The 20213-nt window shown below is 42.3% G+C and overlaps 2 pseudogenes; one reads left to right on the forward strand and one right to left on the reverse strand.

The window, feature by feature from the left end:
* The first annotated feature begins 430 nt into the window (after nt 1–430).
* Nucleotides 431–11007, forward strand: LOC116898429 (annotated as a pseudogene).
* Nucleotides 11008–14653: 3646 nt separating this feature from the next.
* Nucleotides 14654–15197, reverse strand: LOC116898430 (annotated as a pseudogene).
* Nucleotides 15198–20213: the final 5016 nt, after the last annotated feature.

Below are 20213 nucleotides of genomic sequence, written 5' to 3' on the forward strand. Positions count from 1 at the left end.
GACAGCCCAGCTGGAATACATACTGTATAAAGCAGAATATTCATATGTCTCTTTGAATATATTAATAATAAAGTTATATGTCTTTAACTTACAAACTTCTTTATAATACATAAAATTTAGTCACGTCCTAAATATTTCTAGTCATGGATCCATAAGTCATTAAATGTCCTTAAAATCACCATGAGGCAGCTCTGCCCTCTGAACTGGTCTTATGGGGAGTTGGCTGCACCTGTGGAGAAGCCGTGGCCACTGAGTGGGATCTGGGCAAGCAGCCAGAAATGTTTGTGGACTACATCTGTGCTGCTACGTGGGGCTTGGCTGCGTGAACTGAAAAAGACTGAAGGCCTTTGGATGTCAAGAATCTGTAGGCAGCACTGTGGACTTATTAATGAGGGAATATTCTGGGGACCCTGATGTGGAACCAAGTGAAATGAACAATGCTTCTCAGCCGACAGGCCTCTACACCTGCCAGGTCCCCTGGACTCCCACAGCCAGTGGCAGAATGAACCAGTGGTGTTTAGCTTGCCTCAAGTGACACAAAAGAACAAGCCTTCTCAACCCTACCAGCCCCTGCCTGTCCTGCCCTAGCTCCCCATGTCTGCTCTGCTGGATCCCAAGTAATGACGATCCCTTCCCAGATCTCCTACTCAGCCTCCCAAGGAGCCTACTATATCCCTAGACAGGGGTGATTTGCATATGTTGTCTCAACACAACAGTACTCTGTGCAGCCAGGAGCCCCAGGCTTCTATTCAGGTGCAAGCCCTACTGAGTTTGGGACCTGTGCTGGAGCCTATTACCCAGTCCAAGATGTGTGGCAGTTTCCTGCTAGTGTGGCTCTTGCTTCAGTTCTGATGAACCAACCACCCAGGTTGCTCCTAAGAGGAACCAAAAACTATTCGAAGAAAGGATATTAAAGAAGAGATCATTTCTGGTGCCCGCACTGCCTCCACACCCACTCTTCCCCAGATGGAAGGCAGTCTGGAGCCTCAACCCAATGGGAAGTTGCCTCAGGTTGCTGTCATTATCAGGCCAGATGACCAGTCACAGGGAGCAGCCATTGGGGAGCGACCAGGGCTGCCTGATCCAGAGCATAGCCCTGGCACAGAGTCTCAGCCTTTGCAGCCTTCTCCAACCCCATTGCCACCCCCAATTTTGGAGCAGACGTCTGAATCTAATCTTGGATTCCTCTCTATTCCTGGGGACACTATGACAACAGGGGTACTACCAATATCTGTAAAAGAATTGACCCCCATCTCTTGTGAAACTGGGGAGCCATATTGCCTCTCTCCAGAACTCACTCTTGCCGAACCCATACTGAAAGCAGAATATAAAGATCAAGGGGAAGAGGATGCTGATGGAAGCAAGACCCAGGACCTGTTCTGCAGGGTAGGCTTCATCCTGAATATGCAGACACTCCAGACGTTTCAGCAGCTGATGAAACAGGTGAGACAGCTGGCCATTGACACCAAGGAATGCCTCAGAGGAGTCATTGACCTCATCTTTCAGAAGGCCATTTCAGAGCCCCACTTCTCTCTGGCTTATGCCAACATGTGCCTCTGCTTCATGGTGCTGAAAGTGTCCAGTACAGAAAAGCCAAGAGTGACTGAATTTTTGAAAACTGCTGTTAAATCTGTGTCAGAAGGAATTTGAGAAAGACAAAGATCATGATGGAGCTTTTGAAGAAGGACAAAAAGAGATGAATGAAGCTGCTACGGCAGAAGTGTGGGGATGTCTGAAAGAAGAGCACGAAGAGGCCCAGGACATAGCTCAGCGTTACTCTGTAAAGAATATCAAGACCATTGGAGAATTATTCAAGTTGAAGATGTTAACAAAAGCAATAATGCATGGCTGTGTTGTCAGACTATTTAAGAACCACAATGAAGAGTCCCTGGAATGCCTCTGCCACCTCTTCATTCCGATTGTCCAAGGCTTGGACTTTGCAAATGCCAAGCCTTGAACGGATCAGTATTTCAACCAGATGGAAAAAGTCATTTAAAAAAAGACCATCTTGCATCTGTCTTATGCTGCAGGATGTACTCAGTCTGTGACAGAGCAATTGGGTGCCACGCTAGGGGGATCAGGGTCCTAAGAATATTGATCAAATTTACAAGGAGGCTGAGCTGGAAGAGCACAGTGTTATCAGCTCATGGCCAAGGGCAGTGACAAACATCAGGGGGGTCCTCCAGGCTCTCCTATCAACTTCCACTTGTGGATGATGGTAGCAGAAATACAGTGCCCATCAGCAAAGGCAGTCTCCCCATTGAGACCTCACCAGGATCATAAAGTCTGGTTCTGAAAGAGCGAACCCCTAAACGGGGAGCCGAGTCTCTCGCTCCGATCGCGGGGTGGGGTGCCCCCAGGAATCACGAGTAGCCGTCTTGATGTAACAGCAAGAGGTAGCTTTTATTAAGAGATCCCGGTCGACTCGGGATCCTGGTCGACTCATTATCTCACACAGGAGACAGAGGAATCGACCCCAGCCTCCAAACTCGGGGTTTATATAGGGGAGGTTAGGGGTTTGGCACGTTACACACAATTGGCTAATTTCTGGTGCGGCTATAGGTGATTGGCTCATTTAAACATGGCAGTGAGATTACAGCACAGCAGGAGAGTACGTATTGACTGGAGCGTACAGGATTTTAGGAGCTAGGGGCGTAACAGGGTTTGAAGGACATCTGGTTAAGGTGTGACTCTGAGTAAGCTGGGGGAGGTGCCCTCCTGCCAGATGGTTTGGGTCAGTCCTGATAACTCGGGCTGGTTCCTGCATTCCTTTTCTTTATCTTTATGGTCTGTTAGTCCTAACGGCAGGGCGGGGCTGCCTGGACTTGCTTTTCACAGTGTTTAGTCCTGAGTCTGAATTTTCTTTTAACTTCATATTTTTAAACCTTAAATCTGTATAATTATCCTTTCATTCCCCTCTTCTTCTACTAAGTAATTCTAATCTTAGAATTTTGATATCAAGTCTTGTATTTGGTCTCACCAGTTGTCCTAACTGACTGGTACTGTTGTCTCAGAACCATCAACTGCACAGCACTCACTCGATTTTTAACAAAAGCAATTAACCTGTTTGTCACGCAGGGTCCAAAAACTAAAACCAAGAAAATTATTAGTAATGGCCCAGCCATATAGCAGAGAGTAGGGTAGTCATCCAGGGAGACCGAGTGAACCAAGACTCAAACCAACCTTGTTGAGCGTCTCTATCTTTTTGTAGGAGTCAAACCTATTAACTAGTTTCTCTAACACACATGGACCTATAATCAGAAGCAGAAGCAAAACTAAGAAGGGTCCCATAAGGGAAAATACCAGAGTAGTCATCCAAGGAGATCTACTAAACCAGCTCTCGAACCATCCCTGATGCGCTTCTCTGTCTGCCTTTTGTCTAACCTTTCTCTAAGTTTATTCATGGAGTCTTTAATTACTCCTGAATGGCAGTTCTGAACTCTCTATAAGCCTTGCATTGCAACAGCAGATGTCCTTGTGCTGCCCTTGCAGCACCTAGATAGCCTTAGCCCTAAGTAATTCTCAACTCCTTTTTTTGTGTCTTTTACTAAGTCTTTAGCATCAGGATTCCAATCTGGACACTATCTAAACCTACACACCAAGGTCGTGACTAGCTTTTAGAACTTCTAAACTTATACAGATTGTGATCCCTTAGGCACAGTCCCAAGAAGTGTTAGGAGTACTAACATATGCAATGTTACATCATTTGTAATGGAAATCAAGCCTATCCCCACACCTATCTTGATAGAACCCAGGACAAACATGACTGAATTTCCCTCTAGGTCCCAGCTCTCAGCCCCAACAGTTAGTACACAGCTGGTGAGGGCTGAGAATTGACAGCTGTCTGGGTGGTCAGCAGCACCAGGTACAGTCCTTTCCAGCGAGGCTCGAATGTCTGGGCTCAGTGTAGCTGCAGTCTCCGACCTGGAACTCAGGGGTCTCCGGGGTATAGGCTGCTGTTAGCTGTGAGCAGATTTCTTTCTGTATCACCTGTAGGTCTTTTAGCCTGGCACACAAATCATTATCACTATGGCACTATGACATGTTGGTTCAGTAACATCATCTAATACAGTCAGGGGAGCTGAGGCCCCACATAAGATCTCAAAGGGGGTAAGGCTTAATCTGGAAGGGGTATTTCTTGCTCTGAAGAGAGCAAGAAGGAAGGAGTGCCACCCAGTCTGTGCCAGTCTCCATGGTCAATTTGGTCATGGTCTCTTTTAGAGTTTTATTTATTTACTCTACCTGTCCTGAACTTTGAGGTCTGTAAATACAATGTAATTTCCAATCGACCTCTAAATACTTGGCCACACCCTGGCTTACCTTGGCAACGAAAGTAGGCCCGTTGTCTGACCAGATTACCTTGGGCACTCCAGACCTGGGGAAGATTTCTTCCAGTATCTTCTTGATGATTGCAGAGGCCATCTCCCGTTTGGTGAGGAAAGCTTCTATCTATTCCTGAAAAAGTATCTACAAGCACTAGGAGATACCTGTGATTATATTTTCCTGGTTTTATCTCAGTGAAGTTCACTTCGACTTTTCATTAAACTCTCTAGGTCTCTTTGCTCTGTTTGCTTGCTAAGCATTCACTGTATACTTTCTACTATCGCTCTGGCTAAAATCTTAAAGTCTATTACATACACCTTAACTATTTGGACAAACTTCTTATCTCCTAAATGAGTCCATTTCTGTATTTGGCAAAGTGAGTCTTTTTTTTTTTTTTTTTTTTAAGCAATTTGGGCCTTTTTCTTCTGTTGTACATTCTAAGTGAGGCCATCCCTTAGTCCAATCCCAGTTCCCAGTGGCTGTCTCTTGCAGGCCTGCAACCAGTATAGGCTCCTGCATAGCCATTTCCCAAGCCACTTTATCTGCTTTGTTACTGTCCAATGCCACTGAATCACTTCCCTCCTGGTATCCTGAGCAATGAATAGTACTCACAGTTGTTGGCTTCACCAGGACATCCAAAAGATGGCAAAGGCATCTGCGGCACTGATGTACTGGGGGGTTGAGGTTCAGCCATCCCAGATGACATCGTGTTGTCCACCATGGCAGCACCCACTTGTGTCTGACCTTCATTCATGAAGAGAACTGTTCCTGTCTGTGGACAAGGTCCTCGGCTTTTTCAGCAGGGGTCAATCAGCCAGTTGCAGAGGTCTTTCCTCCACCCATGGGCTTCTGCCAGTGCTTGACACTCGTGCTGTGGTGGCTCCAGGTCCGGATTGGGCAGCAAGGTGACCAGATTGTCCCCAACCGGTGGAGAATCTAGTCCATGGCAGCTGACCAGTGGTCCCATCTTTTGGGACACTCTATTCAAAGGCAAAACATCAGCCACTCTATCACAGTTTAAGTCCTGGATTGGGTGATAATTGATAGTGCCCAGCTGGCAGGAGTGATATGTTCCAAGCAGAACAGCGCTAAGCCATTCATCTCCCAGCATCAGGTACTGGTACACTGAGACAGGTCTTAAGCTCCACATACACAGTCTGTAGATATGCATACACATGGCCTCACCCAGCCATTTCAGCCCACACAAGCCATTTTGGAGAGCAATTTTCTCATGAGGAAGGGATGGGGCAGTCAGGGATGACTATGAACTAGTGGGTTACCCGGCCCACGCCAAGGTCCACTGTTCTTCGGGCAGTCCATAAGTATTGTTCGTTGCCAGTAGCCCCTTGCACTCAAGGTCTTTGGATATTGGCCCACTGGGGGGGGGCATAGGAGCACAGAGCATTGGGTCCCTGTATCCACACTTCCCTTCTATCTCTGTACATAGCCAGCACTCTAGGACCAAAAAGCTCTCCAGTGGCCCCTCTTATTTTTTCTTGGGTAGTCCCTGACCCAGTGTCCGTTTTCTTTGCATTAGGCACACTGATCTTTAGCCAGGAATTCTCTTCTGTTGCCAGGTACTATCTTCCTAGGTTCCCTAACTACTGTGGCCAGTATATGTTCCTCTCTCGTCTTTTATCTCTCTTTAGCTCTCTAGCTTCCTCTTCTTTTTGTCTCTTTTCTTCCCTAGCTTCCTGCTCTTTTTACCTCTTTTTTTTCAACCTTACTTTCTCTGTAACTTATACTAACTCTCAGCAACTTAACCCTTTAAATACAGCATTTAGTCACACAGCTACAAATAAGCACAAGCTTAGATTTTCCCTCAAGGAGTATCCCTCTTCAGTGTCAGCTCCGTGGCTTTGCCTCTCAAGAGAACCAGCCTCCAAATGACACTAGGCTTCTAGTAACAACTAATAACAAAAGGATGGAGAGATGGTTAGAACCTGGGTGCTAGATACTAAGCAGCTGACAAAAGAATTATAACCAATTCACCTGGGGCTATCAGGACCTCAGTAGCAGCCCTTTACCAAACCATCTCATTGGGTTTAAAAGGGCCCATGAAAAAGAAAACATTAATCCTGACCTTGGCCACCGCCAAAGCCTGAATTCTAAATTTTGACTGGCAAAAACAAAACAAAATTCTTTACAGCTTGTTGTAGATTCTTTGAAACTATTTTAGGGGCTTCTCTGCCCCCCACCCCCACAACCTGGGGCATCTCTCCTTGGGGAGGAGGCTCAAGAGAGAAAGATAAAACTCCTGGCAGAAAACAATCTCTCTCAAGCAAATTATTTTCAACTTTTAACTTAAGCACCAACAGGACCAAGTAAAACTCTTTGACGAACAAAGCAAACAGTTTCATGATTTCAAACACAGTCGTCGGTCCAAGATTTTAAACACGGTTGTCAGTCCAAATTCAAACACGAAACAAAAGTCAAAAAGACACTGGACAATACCACAGAAAACAATCCAGACAAACAAGACCAAGACAAAGCATCCTATAACCAATTTTCACAGATGCCTGGTACCTTCAGTACCTGGCCCAAACTGCCGCTTAACCTTAGCTGCTTCTGGGATACCAAACACAGAAACAGAATACAGACAACAGACACTAACACATCTAAGCACACTTGTCCGTGCCTATACTTAAATAGGCAGCCGAACTCGACCTCCAAAGTCAAGTCACAGTCAGATCTTTTTGACTGCTAGTTGCCGGGTCCTCCCGACAAAGGCTGGCTCGAGGAATGTCTCTCACTCGTCCCAGAGCCAGGACCCGACAAAGGCTGGCTCTCGGAACATCTCTCACGCGTCCCAGAGCCTGCGGAGTCGGGGCGTCCCCCTTCCGCTTAGTTTGTAGTGAGTAGGAATACTCTTCTACCCGAGTGCACTCTTGGGTGGGGAAACCTCTTCCACCCTCATGCACTCTCAAGCTAGCCTTTACACTGGGTGGGGATACTCATCCACCCACTTCGGAGTAGAATACTCTTCTACCCCGGAGTAGGAAAACCTCTTCTACTCCCAGGCGTCTATACTGGGTAGGAATACTCTTCTACCCGGGTGCACCCTCCTTTACACTGGGTGGGGATACTCATCCACCCGCTTCGGAGTAGAAAACCTCTTCTACTCCCAGACGCCCCACGCCGGGTAGGAATACTCTTCTACCCCGGAGTAGGAAAACCTCTTCTACTCCCAGGCGTCTGTACCGGTACCGAAAAATGCAAAATCCGTAACACGCAACTCACATCCACATGCATACACACACACTCAGCGGCCGCTTTCTAGCACTCACACTAACGTACCTCCAAGGGGCATTCGGGGTTCCGGGGGATCACACTCCGATCCCGGACGAGCCCCCAAATGAAAGAGCGAACCCCTAAACGGGGAGCCGAGTCTCTCGCTCCGATCGCGGGGTGGGGTGCCCCCAGGAATCACGAGTAGCCGTCTTGATGTAACAGCAAGAGGTAGCTTTTATTAACGAGATCCCGGGTCGACTCGGGGATCCCGGGTCGACTCGTATCTCACACAGGAGACAGAGGAATCGACCCCGAGCCTCCAAACTCGGGGGTTTATATAGGGGAGGTTAGGGGGTTTGGCACGGTTACACACAATTGGCTAATTTCTGGTGCGGCTATAGGTGATTGGCTCATTTAAACATGGCAGTGAGATTACAGCACAGCAGGAGAGTACGTATTGACTGGAGTGTACAGGATTTTAGGAGCTAGGGGCGTAACAGGGTTTGAAGGACATCTGGTTAAGGTGTGACTCTGAGTAAGCTGGGGGAGGTGCCCTCCTGCCAGATGGTTTGGGTCAGTCCTGATAACTCGGGCTGGTTCCTGCATTCCTTTTCTTTATCTTTATGGTCTGTTAGTCCTAACGGCAGGGCGGGGCTGCCTGGACTTGCTTTTCACAGTGTTTAGTCCTGAGTCTGAATTTTCTTTTAACTTCATATTTTTAAACCTTAAATCTGTATAATTTTCCTTTCAGTTCCATTGATTTGAAAGATAGAGTTTTAAATTAGCTCAAAACTCAGCAACAGGATCTGACTCAAGAAGACAGATTGTTAAAAATGCAGGCGAACTGGTTCAGAGACACTGACCCTCCCGCTTATCACCGGACTGAGTAAATGAGTAATGGGTTCTGCCCCTGTGATGTTTGTTCAAGTCCCCTCTGTTCCCTCCAGCCATTGTGTCCTGCAGAGAATATTCCTGGAAACCGGACCGCCAAGCCCAACCAGATGTGTTTCAGATGCAGATGCCTCATCAACTCTGACAAACATTTACCCTAAAGGACAATCAGGATCTGTTCTCAGGAGAATGCTTGACCTTTCCCCTCATTCAAACCCTAGAGTCTTAAGAACAATTCTGTGACTTTGAGAGTTTCCCCTTGTGACATTTTTGGTATTTCCTTTTGACATCCCCCCCATCTCCTGGAGCTTGTGACTTCTTCCTTTAAAAAAGTCCTTCTCCCAGCCACTAGAGGTCGACACCTCTGTCTCCTGCGTGGGATACGTGTCGGCCCGGAGATCTCCGTAATAGATCTCTGTAATAAACCTTGCCTTTGCGTATTACATCCAAAATGGTCTCTCTGTGTCTGGGGTCCGAGACTTCCTGAGACTTGAGTAAGGGTCTCTCTTCGAGGATCTTTCAGATTCTAACAAGCAGCTCTTTGCATCTGGAGGACGACTGAGTTGAGGCAAGGGCAGCAGGAGCCAAGCCCTCAGACACAGCATTGGAAGCTACTCGACCAGCTGCCTTGAATCATTTTTCTGCCCTTCAACAAATATTACTCACAGAGAACACAGAAAACAGACGTGTTGTACAGAGGAGTAGCTTAATCCGGGAACGAGATGGTAAAGACGGGGATGGGGGAGACAGTAGAGCAAAGTGAGTGGGAGGTGACTGTGGGGACCGACTTGATCGTACTAGAACACCTGCTACCAAGAGAAGTTTTAGCAAAGAAGTGGAGAAGAAAAGTAAAGAGCGGCCACCCCAGCCTGAGGAGCTCCACAAGGCAGTTAGCCTCACAGAGGATGATAGTCAGGATCTTGTGAAATGGGAAGCCACTCTACCTTCAGTGAGCCCTCCAAAAGCTGTGCTCTCTGTGGATGAGATGGAGAAAAAAATCTAAGGTCATCATTAAGGAATTTCTCCATCTCAATGACATGAAGGATTCAGTACAATGGGTCCAGGAGCTGGCTTCATACTCTTTGGTCTTCGGCTTGGCATCGAGTCCATGCTGGAGTGAAAGAGGAGATCTTAGAGTAGTTTAAAACTTATGGCAACAGAGCCTGACTCATGAACACAAACAGTTAAAAATGCAGGTGGGCAGGCTGACTCATTAACCCTAGACCCCAGGACACCGGATGGGCTGGGAAAAGGAGGAGAGATCCCAGGGACCGGCAGACCATCAGAGATAGGGAGGATGCATAATGGCAAACATGACGAATTCCTGAGAGAGACATCCCCCGACAATGTCCAAGTGAGTAATGAACCCAGACCCCCTACCTCCATCTTATGATGTTTGTTTTAACCCCCATCGTGTTCTATAGATAATGTTCCAGGGAGCCAAGGTTGGAGTTTTACCAGATGGTTCCTCAACTCAGATAAATACCCACCCTGAGAACAGAAGATCAAAGGACTGTTCCCTGGAGATCAAAGCCTGATCCTTCCCCGGATTTGCTTCGAGCCTGCACAATAAGCAGATCCATTGCCACGCTAAGAGCCCCTGTCTCCCCCCACCCCAACCTCTACCTATATAGACCCTAAGCTTTTAAGCTTCGGGGTCGACTCCTCTGTCTCCTGCGAGAGATATGTGTCAGCCCGAAGCTCTCCGCTAAATTAAACCTCCTCGTGTGTTTACAGCAAGACCGACCGTCGTCTGTGTGTCTTTGGGTGGGAGCTGAGTCGAGACTTGAGCAAAGTGGGGCTCCCTTCGGGGCTCTTTCAGAATACCATTGCTCGTGAGCATATGGGATGACTGTTGCACCAAGTGCTCTGTACAGGACACCTTTCTATTGCCCAGTGCTATCAAGGGCTCTATGAAACACTAGAATTGACTGAGGATATGGAAATTGATATCCCTCATATATGGCTTTACCTGGCAGAACTGATAGCACCTATTCTCCAGGAAGATGGAGTGCCCAGGGGAGAGCTCTTCAGCGAAATTATGAAGCCTCCAAAACCACGGGAAAAGCTACTTATCTGTTGCTAGAGATCCTTATGCAAGAGCATGGGTACCAAAAAGGTGAAGATACTATGGTGAGAGTCTGGGCTGAGCTAGCCAGAATTTCTAGCAGAAGGCCAAGATGTTGTCTCATTTGTGGCTGAAACGAAGGTGGAATATTCCTTGGGAGAAGAATCTGAACCTCCTGACAAGAGAACATTTGTCTTTGAGGAGCTGTGTAGGGAGTATAGAAGCCGTTGAAGGACAGTGGTAGTCATCAGCGTGTGTTTAATTAGGTAGTGGTTAACCTGAGTGAGCAGCAAATAGCATCCAAAACTTCAGTGCGAACCTTCATGTTATTCTGCAATTGTCTTTGAGACTTCCCTCCAAGTCAAGTGTTGAGAGGAAGATGCTTTCTACAGCTGGAAGAGCAGCAAGGACAGCAGGGTAAGGCCATTAAATCTGCCACAGCATTCTTCAACTGGCTTTGTGAGGCTGAGGAGGAGGAGTCTGATAACAAGTGATGGTGGGTGGGGCAGGGGACTGGGAGCCAGGGACACGTGGATAGCCTAGGCAGCCAGCTTCCTGGACTGCAGGAGGGGTGGCAGCAGCAGTGGCAGTGGGTTCCTGTAGTGTGGTGTGACTTGAGCTAAATAAAAGTGGTTGATGTGGCAGAATGCCTTGAGGCTGCCTGGGGATCCCCTTCAGGATGCCAAATGTCTCTCTTTTTCCCCCAGGGTGCGTATGTATGTATGTATGTATGTATGTATGTATGTATGTATGTATAGTCTTGAAATTTGGTGTATTTGCAGGGGAAGGGTCACTACTGCCTGTATCTAGGGTCCTTTTTATTTTCTGAAATCACTTTTGGGACTGCTGTCCTCACTGTTGGGTACATATGACCCAGCCCTTGCACCACTACTGCTGCTGCCTGGGTAGGGGAAAGGGGTGGGTACGGTGCCTATAATTATTAAACATGAATAAAATTTTAAAAATCGCCTTGAAACAGGTATTTACGAATTGGTGATTTACAAAGAGCTAAAGATCAAAAGGAATCTTGACTTTGTTAATACAGTATTCTAGGTATCCAAAAGTGGCCAGGTCAGTAGAAATCATAGCTAATTTATAAAACATGAAATGTTGATAAGATTGGTGTGTATTATACCAAATTACATATTAAAACATACAATTTCTTAACATTATTTACAACAAAAGACATCCATTAGCAGCTCTATCAATAACAAAATTACCCCTTCTTAACACTAACTATATAAATTGAATATGTATACATATGTGATATAGACTAAAGCCTAGAAATCTTGAGAAAGTGTTGCTGCAGAGAGACTAACCTGAAAATTCATTTTTTAGATATGTTTCAAGTAAATCAATTAACTTTTCTAACCACTTTACCAAACAAAACAAAAAAGGAAAAAAGAAAAGAAAAAGATGTTTGCATACTGTTACATTTGACAAAAAAAGAAAAGAAAGAAAGACAGAAAGAAAGAAAGAAAGGAAGAAAGAAAGAAAGAAAGAAAGAAAGAAAGAAAGAAGAAAGAGAGAGAGAAAGAGAGAATAAAATTTAATTCCTTTCTTGAATCTATCTGGGACAAAATTCTTACCAACTAATGTAACCAATACAAAATATTATAACTTAATAGAAATTATTTTTCAAATGTATATTGTTTTATATAAATTAACTCTTCCTTAGTGGAATATTTTAGATGCTTATTATCTTTCCATAATACTTGCTTTAGAAGACTAGAAATCTCTACAGAGGATATTTTTTCTACCTCCTCCATTTCCATATCTAACAATTGAAAGCAGTAGATTACACCATTCCATAAGTAAGGGAACTCAAAATTTACATTTAAATTTATTAGTATTCTAGTTAGCTCTGCCTGAGGTAATTACCTTTATAGTGAATTGCTAATTTTTTCTTTCCTCTCCCCAGTTCTACAATCAACTCATAAATTTCTGCTTTTTAGCTAGTTACAGTTTCAAGAAAAAAAAAAGGAAGACGAAGGGGGAGGAGAAAGAAGAGGAAAATAAAACACTGAACATAAAACCACGGCTCATGTATGGTAATGCAGTCTAAAAATCATTTCTAAAGCATTCATAGACACATTTCAAATTAGACAAATAAGACATACCAAGAACAGTAATTTTAGCATGTGATAGGTACAGAAAGTTATTTAAAAATAGTGCCCAGAGACTTGTTTCAAATTGTTTTTAAGAATTATAGGTTAAGATAACTTTCTTGGAGTCCCTAGAAATTTCAGAAATCTGGATGTGTGATTCAGTGTTTCAGGTCAAAGGCAGGCAAGATGGCTCAGTGGGTAGAGTCTTGCTGCCAAGCTTGATGACCTGAGTTTGATCTGAAGACCCACAGGAAGGAAGGGGAGAATCAACTTCTTTAATACCACATGTTCCTTTAGAATCCTTCATGACTTTCCAAAGATCAGTCAGTTAGAATTTTCCCTAGAGGGCATCATTATAGTATACACTTGACATTTTCCCTTGTGTCCACAAACTACTATACACATTTCAAAGCACTTGGTTTTGTCTCAAATGTTTCAACAGAAACTTAATAACTCAGCTGAGTCAAAAAGACAAATACATATCAATGTTTCTCTGCCACATGGGATACACTCTGTGTTGAACAGAACCCCAAATTTGTTCAGAAAAACTTTCAAGCTGACAAGGCCTGTCAAAGAAACTGTAATAGGCCAAGTATTTCAAAGAAGCTTAAAAGTCCAAAAGATAAATGTAGTCACTAAGTGATATTAGGAAGAAAAAAGTTCAAAAAGACTCAAATTGTTAAAAAGGACCTTGTACTAAATAAAAGAAAGACAAATCATCAGGACCCAAGTAGAGAGAAACATTATAAGGATAAGAACATATGTATGTGTATTAATATATATTACAGAGAATATATATGTGTGTATACATACTATACAATATATGTGTATACATAATATATGGTATATGTGTATATATAGTATGTACATATTTTATGTGTCACATAAAATTTATTTATTAGTACATTTAATAATTCATATATTATATATTAATATATAATATATAATATATCATTTATATTATATATGTGTATGTGTACATGTATGTATATATATATATGTATATATGTATGTATATATTGGTGTTCAGGACTAATCACTTGGGATTAGAAAACCTATTGACCTATTGTGAAGTTTGTCTTTGGAGAAAATGGATTCTCCCCTTCTCAACCACCTGTACCTCTTCATCTATGTTGGTATGTCTATTGGTGTGGTCCTTATGCATCTCTTATTTAGACAACCACATTATTGATATTTCATTGGCACAGTTTTTATGTGATGTCTCGAAGACACTATCTAACAGCAAGGACCTTGGCCAAGTTCTCTGGCTCTTAGAGTCTTTCTACTTCTTCTTCTGCAATGTTTGGTTTATTCATAATTGAGAACACACGGTAGAATGACTTTGAATACCTTCAATAGTTCTATTTTTTTTCATAGCTGACATACTTAAACTCAATAGAGTGAATACACATTATGATCCCTGTGTAGTCTAGGGAATACTAGGATTTAAAATTCCCGTTTTCGAATTAAAGGAATTAGGGAATTGCATGTGGTTTACTGTCTTTCCAGTTATTTTCTCATGCCTGACACCTATGTTAATATTATATAACTAAGATAGTAAGATCATTTGAGGAGTTGATTATGAATGTTCTTCACTGGTAGACAGATACTTAGAAGTACGTAGTGACTTCTTGCCATCATTTTGTGTAAGGTGAAACGTAGCAATTCTTCATTTTGGGAGAGAGAGCAAGACATTGGGTACAAGTTAATTCATTATGTCTCATTTCAGAGGAGAAATTTCTATTTCTGGAGTTCATACTCAATCAATATAATTATCTCTGAATATATTTCTAGGTTGCTTGTCTGGACACACTTAAGAGAATTGCTATTATCTTTATGGCTAAAAAGTGGATGAAATAATTTTACAAAAGTTACTGTAATAAGATATACTCCATTTAATAAAATTTGTAGCATCTAATTTACTTGAACTCAGTAGAAACTATTTATCCAATGTCTGTCAAAGAAAAATGATAGGACACCAAAAAGAAAGAAAAGCTCTAGGTTTTCAAGTTCACTTTGGTTTATTTGAATTCTACATGCTGCCAATAGTAAGGGAATTAGTCATTATTAGCTCCTCTAAGCAAAAGGCTGCTTTTGCATAGTCAAGTTCATTGTTATAAATTCTTCAAATTTGTTCCAGGATTCTTGATTCCAACAAATTGTTCTAGAAGGTACATATTCGTCTCTCAGATGGCCTCTATATTTTGCTGCTGGGGTTTTCAAATATCAGTCTTATGCCTTTTTGCCATGGTTTGAATTGGATCTTTTTGCAAAATTCAATCATACAGTTGAATGGAATCATCATATCTTTACATAGCTTTAAATCACATGTCTGTCAACAGCTTGACTCTGTTAGTGTCAGGGAACCATTTTCTGAACTCCCAAAGACAAAACAATGCCTAGTAATTGTGATCACAGCTTAGCAGTCATTACCTGCTCTTATGTGATCTAAATATCACTCCCAAGCTTAGAAACAAAATCATTAATTCTTCTCCAACCTCTATAATTTGTTTGCTAATTTTTGAGTTTTCTTCATTTCATTTTCTCATTCTACCTCAAATTTCTTCCCAAATCATATTGTAACTCTTTGTTATCTTTGTTATCCTCCTAGAATGTAGAGTAGTGGGAAAAGAGGACTGCAAATTGGATTTCAACTGTCATTTTTAGGTAGCTTGCAATATCTTTTGATTCTTAACAAAAATGACCAAAGTAGTGGATTGAAAGGTGGGGTTAGAATGGAGTGTTGAATTAAGCATGCTTTCCTCTCTTACATTAAAATTATTGCTCCGACTTAGGTCACAAATCGATCTTATCTTTTTTTTTCATTATGAAGTAGTAGTTACATGGAAATATTGTTCATTGAATTTCACAGTGTCTTCTAAATGCTTATAGGTCTCCTTACATAATACCACATAACCATATTTGTTAATTTTACAACCAGTTACAACAAAAATTTCCTTCAAGCTGGGAAGCTACAAGTTGTTCTACATTTTAAATTTACAGGAGAGCTTGTGTTAGATACTCTGCAGCAAGATTACCTACCTGAGGAAGTACTGGACAAACTTTCAGGTCTGAAAAAAAAAAAAAAAAAAAAAAAAAAAAAAAAACCCACCACCTTACCACTTGTGCATTAACAAGTTTTCACGAAAAATTGTGACCCAGTGAAAATCTTCAAGTCCAATTTACAATTCAAACAATCCCATGAATGCTATTTACCCAAAAATTCATTCCTATTTTGATATCTTATACCTCATTAAAGTGAATAATAAAGATTATTTAAACATGGAGAGCTTTCTAAATTGTGATATGTGAAACCATACTTTAAAAGCAAATCACTTCTTGCTAGGACATGGTGTTGGCTGTGAGAGCCAGTATATGTCACTCGGTGTGTGATAAGGACTGGTGGCAGCAGTTGTCAGCTATTTTGAAATATCAACTCAAGTGCTAACTCAAGTAAAAGAAACAGTGTCTTAGTGATATTACAAAAATGATTCAGGAATGGTTTTGCAGATCCTATGATGAATTTTTTGAGACACACTGTCCTAGGTTCTATCTCTACTGTCCATGAATCCTGTTTTCCAAGCAGTATTTTCGGTCCAGAACATTTTTAGATGGGTTTTCAATAATTTCTTTCAGTGATGCTCTATGAACTATTTTCCTATATTTATTGTTTTGTTACCTCTAATTTATTTCCTTTATATACATTTTCTTCCTTTACCACAACTCCTGGGTGCTTTCCTTTTTTTTTTTTAAATTGGATAATTTATGTATTTACATTTTAAATGTTATCCCTTTTCCCAGTTTCCCCCTCTCCCATCCCCCCCTCCTGCTTCCATGAAGATGTTCCCCCTTCCACCTACCCACTCCCACCTCAACACCCTGACATTCCCCTACACTGGGGAAATGAGCCTTTACAGGCACAAGGGCTTCTCCTATGATGCCAGACAATGCCATTCTCTGCTAAAAATGCAGCTGGAGCCATGGGTTCCCCCATGTGTACTCTTTGGTTGATGGTTTAATCCCTGAGAGCTCTAGGGGGGTCTGGTTGGTTGATATTATTGTTCTTCTTCTGGGGTCGCAAACCCCTTCATCTCCTTCAGTCCTTTCTCTAACTCCTCTACAGGGGTCCTTGAGCTCAGTCTGATGGTTAGCTACAAGCAAATTAATCCATGAGTAAGGCTCTGGCAAAGCCTCTCAGGAGACATCTTTATCAGACACCTGTCAGCAAGCACTTCTTGCCATCAGGAATAGTGACTGGGTTTGGTAGCTGCATAAATGATGGATCCACAGATGGGGCAGTCTCTGGATGGCCTTTCCTTCAGTCTCTGCTCCACTGTCTCTGTATTTCCTTCCGTGAGTATTTTGTTCCCTCTTTTAAGAAGGACTGATGCATCCACATTTTGGTCTTCCTTCTTCTTGAGCTTCATATGGTCTGTGTATTGTATCTTGGATATTCCAAGCTTTTCGACTAATATCCACTTATCAGTGAGTGCATACCATGTGTGGTTTTTTTTTTGTTTGTTTGTTTGTTTGTTTTTTTGCAGAGCTGAGGACTGAACTGAGGGCCTTGCGCTTGCTAGGCAAGCGCTCTTCCACTGAGCTAAATCCCAAACCCACCATGTGTGTTTGTTTGTGACTGGGTTACCTCACTCAGGATATTTTCTAGTTCTATCCATTTGCCTAAGAACTAAATGAAGTCATTGTTTTTAATAGATGAGCAATAGTCTGTTGTGTAAATGTACCACATTTAATGTATCCATTCCTCTGTTGAAGGGCATCTGGGTTCTTTCCAGCTTCTGACTATTATAAAGAAGGCTGCTATGAACATAATGGAGCATGTGCCCTTTTTACATGTTGGAGCATATTTTGGGTATATGCCAAGGAGTGATATAGGTGGGTCCTCAGGTAGTACTATGTGAAATTTTCTGAGGAACCGCCAGATTGATTTCCAGAGTGGTTGTACCAGCTTGCAATCCCACCAACAATGGAGGAGTGTTCCTCTTTCTTCACATCCTCACCAGCATCTGCTGTCACCTGAGGTTTTGATCTTAGCCATTCTGACTGGTGTGAGGTAGAATCTAAGGGTTGTTTGATTTGCATTTTGCTAATGACTAAGGGTATTGAACATTTCTTTAGGTGCTTCTTTGCCATTCGATATTTCTCAGTTGAGAATTCTTTATTTTGCTCGGTACCCAATTTTTTAATAGGATTATTTGGTTCTTTGGAGTCTAACTTCTTGAGTTCTTTCTATATGTATTTGATATTAGCCATCTATAGGATGTAGGGTTGGTAAAGATCTTTTCCCAAACTGGTGGTTGCTGTTTTGTCCTATTGACAATGTCCTTTGCTTACAGAAACTTTGCAATTTTATGAGGTCCCATTTGTTGATTGTTAATCTTACAGCATAAGCCATTGGTATTTATTCTGTTCAGGAAATTTTCCCGAGTGCCCATGTATTCATGGTTCTTCCCCACTTTCTCTTCTATTAATTTGTGTGTATCTAGTTTTATGTGGAGGTCCTTGATCCAGTTGGACTTGTGCTTTGTTCAAGGAGATAAGAATGCATTGATTTGTATTATTCTATATGCTGACCTCTAGTTGAACCAGCATCATTTGTTGTAAATGCTGTCTTTTCTCCATCCCCCACTGAATAGCTCCTTTGTCAATTATCAAAGCACATATTATTATGACCATATGTGTGTGGGTTCTGGGTCTTTAATTCTATTCCATTTATCTATCTGCCTGTTTCTATACAAATACCATGCAGTTTTTATCATGATTGCTCTGTAATACAGCTTGAGGTCAGGAATAGTGATTCTCCCAGAAGTTCTTTAATTGTTGAGGATAGTTTTCACTATCCTTGGTTTGTTTTTTTTTTTTTTTTTTTGTTTTGTTTTGTTTTGTTTTTTTTGTTATTCCAAATGGATTTGCAAATTGCTCTTTCTTACCCTATGAAGAGTTAAGTTGGAATTTTGATGGGGATTGCATCTGTAGATTTCATTTAGCATTGGACTGAGAATGGGGTCCCCAATGGAGGAGTTAGAGAAAGGACTGAAGAACTGAAGATGTTTGCAACCAATAGGAAGAACAATGATATCAACCAACCAGTAGCCCCAGAGCTCCCAGACACTAAACCACCAACCAAAGAGTACACATGGAGGGACCCATGGCTCCACCCGCATATGTAGCAAAGGATGTCCTTGTTGGGCACCAATGGGAAATGAAGCCCTTGGTTCTGCCTAAGTCCACCACTCCCCATAGGAGAATGTCAGGGTGGTGATGCAGGAGTGGGTGAGTGGGGGAGCACCTTCATAGAAGCACGGGGAAGGAGGATGGGATAGGGGGTTTCCAGAGGAGAAACAGGAAAAGGGTATAAGATTTGAAATGTAAATAAATGAAATATCCAATAATAAAAAAAGAAAAATATGACAGTGATAAGTGGGCTTCTCAGAGTACTCTGACTTCACTCTGTAAGGGAAGGGAGATGAATGCCTAAAGGGAAACGCAGACAGTCTGACTTATTGCTATTTTTTCCCAATGATTTTGTGTAGCTCATCCATCCCTGCACAATTTCTAATGTACAAGTTCCCAGATGCAAGAAAGAGATAAATGCAAAGGGAAATGAGAGCCTTCAAGTAAATTAAAGCATCTGCCAGGTTGATCAGTTCTCAATAGAAAAGTAAAATTAATTAAAAAGAAGTAAAAACTATTGTTGCCACCATAATCAAATCCAATTTTTCCAGGCTGAGAAGAAGAAAGCTGTGCTGAAAAGCTCATAATGAAGGGATGTGATAAAGCTAGAACAAGGTTTTCATTCTGTGTTCTTGCTTAGAGTCATTTATTTATTTACACATTCTTTATCTTACAAAAAACAAATCAAGGCCAATTAATTCCAGCTCATTTGAATTTTGCATGTGTTATAGCTATCTGTATTAGAAATAAAAACAAGGATTAGGAAATGTCCATTTCATGCTTGTTGTTGGTATAAAAATTATAAATATCCAGTTATATACATATGTATATGCAAAATTAATTTTTTAATTTATTCACTTTACATCCCGCTCACTATCCCCTTCCTGGTCATACCCTCCCACAATCTTTCTCCTGTCACCCCAACCTTCTCCTTTGAGGAGGTTGGGGCCTGCTGTGTAAACCTCTACACTGACACTTCAAATCTCTGCCAGACTGGGCACTTCTTCTCCCACTAGACAAGGAACAGCCCAGCTAGAAGAATAAAACCCACAAACAAGGAACAGATTTTTGGAAATCCACAGCTCCAGTTGTTTGGGACCCATATGGTGATCAAGGTGCACATCTGCTACATATATACTGGGAGGACTGGGTCCAGCCTGTGTATATTCTTTGATTGGTTGTTCAGACTCTGACAGCCCCCAAGGGTCCAGGTTAGTTGACACGGTTAGTCTTTCTGTGGAGTTCCTATCCCTCTGGGGCTGTAATTCTTCTTCTATTCTTCCATATGATTCCTCAAGTTCCATCTACTGTATGGCTATGGGTGTCTGTATCTGTCTGAGTCAGTTGCTGGGTGGAGTCTTTCAGAGGAAAACATGTTCCTCTCTGCAAAGATAACAGAA

This window comes from Rattus rattus, chromosome 4 (genome assembly GCF_011064425.1).
Source record: "Rattus rattus isolate New Zealand chromosome 4, Rrattus_CSIRO_v1, whole genome shotgun sequence".
NCBI lineage: Eukaryota > Metazoa > Chordata > Mammalia > Rodentia > Muridae > Rattus > Rattus rattus.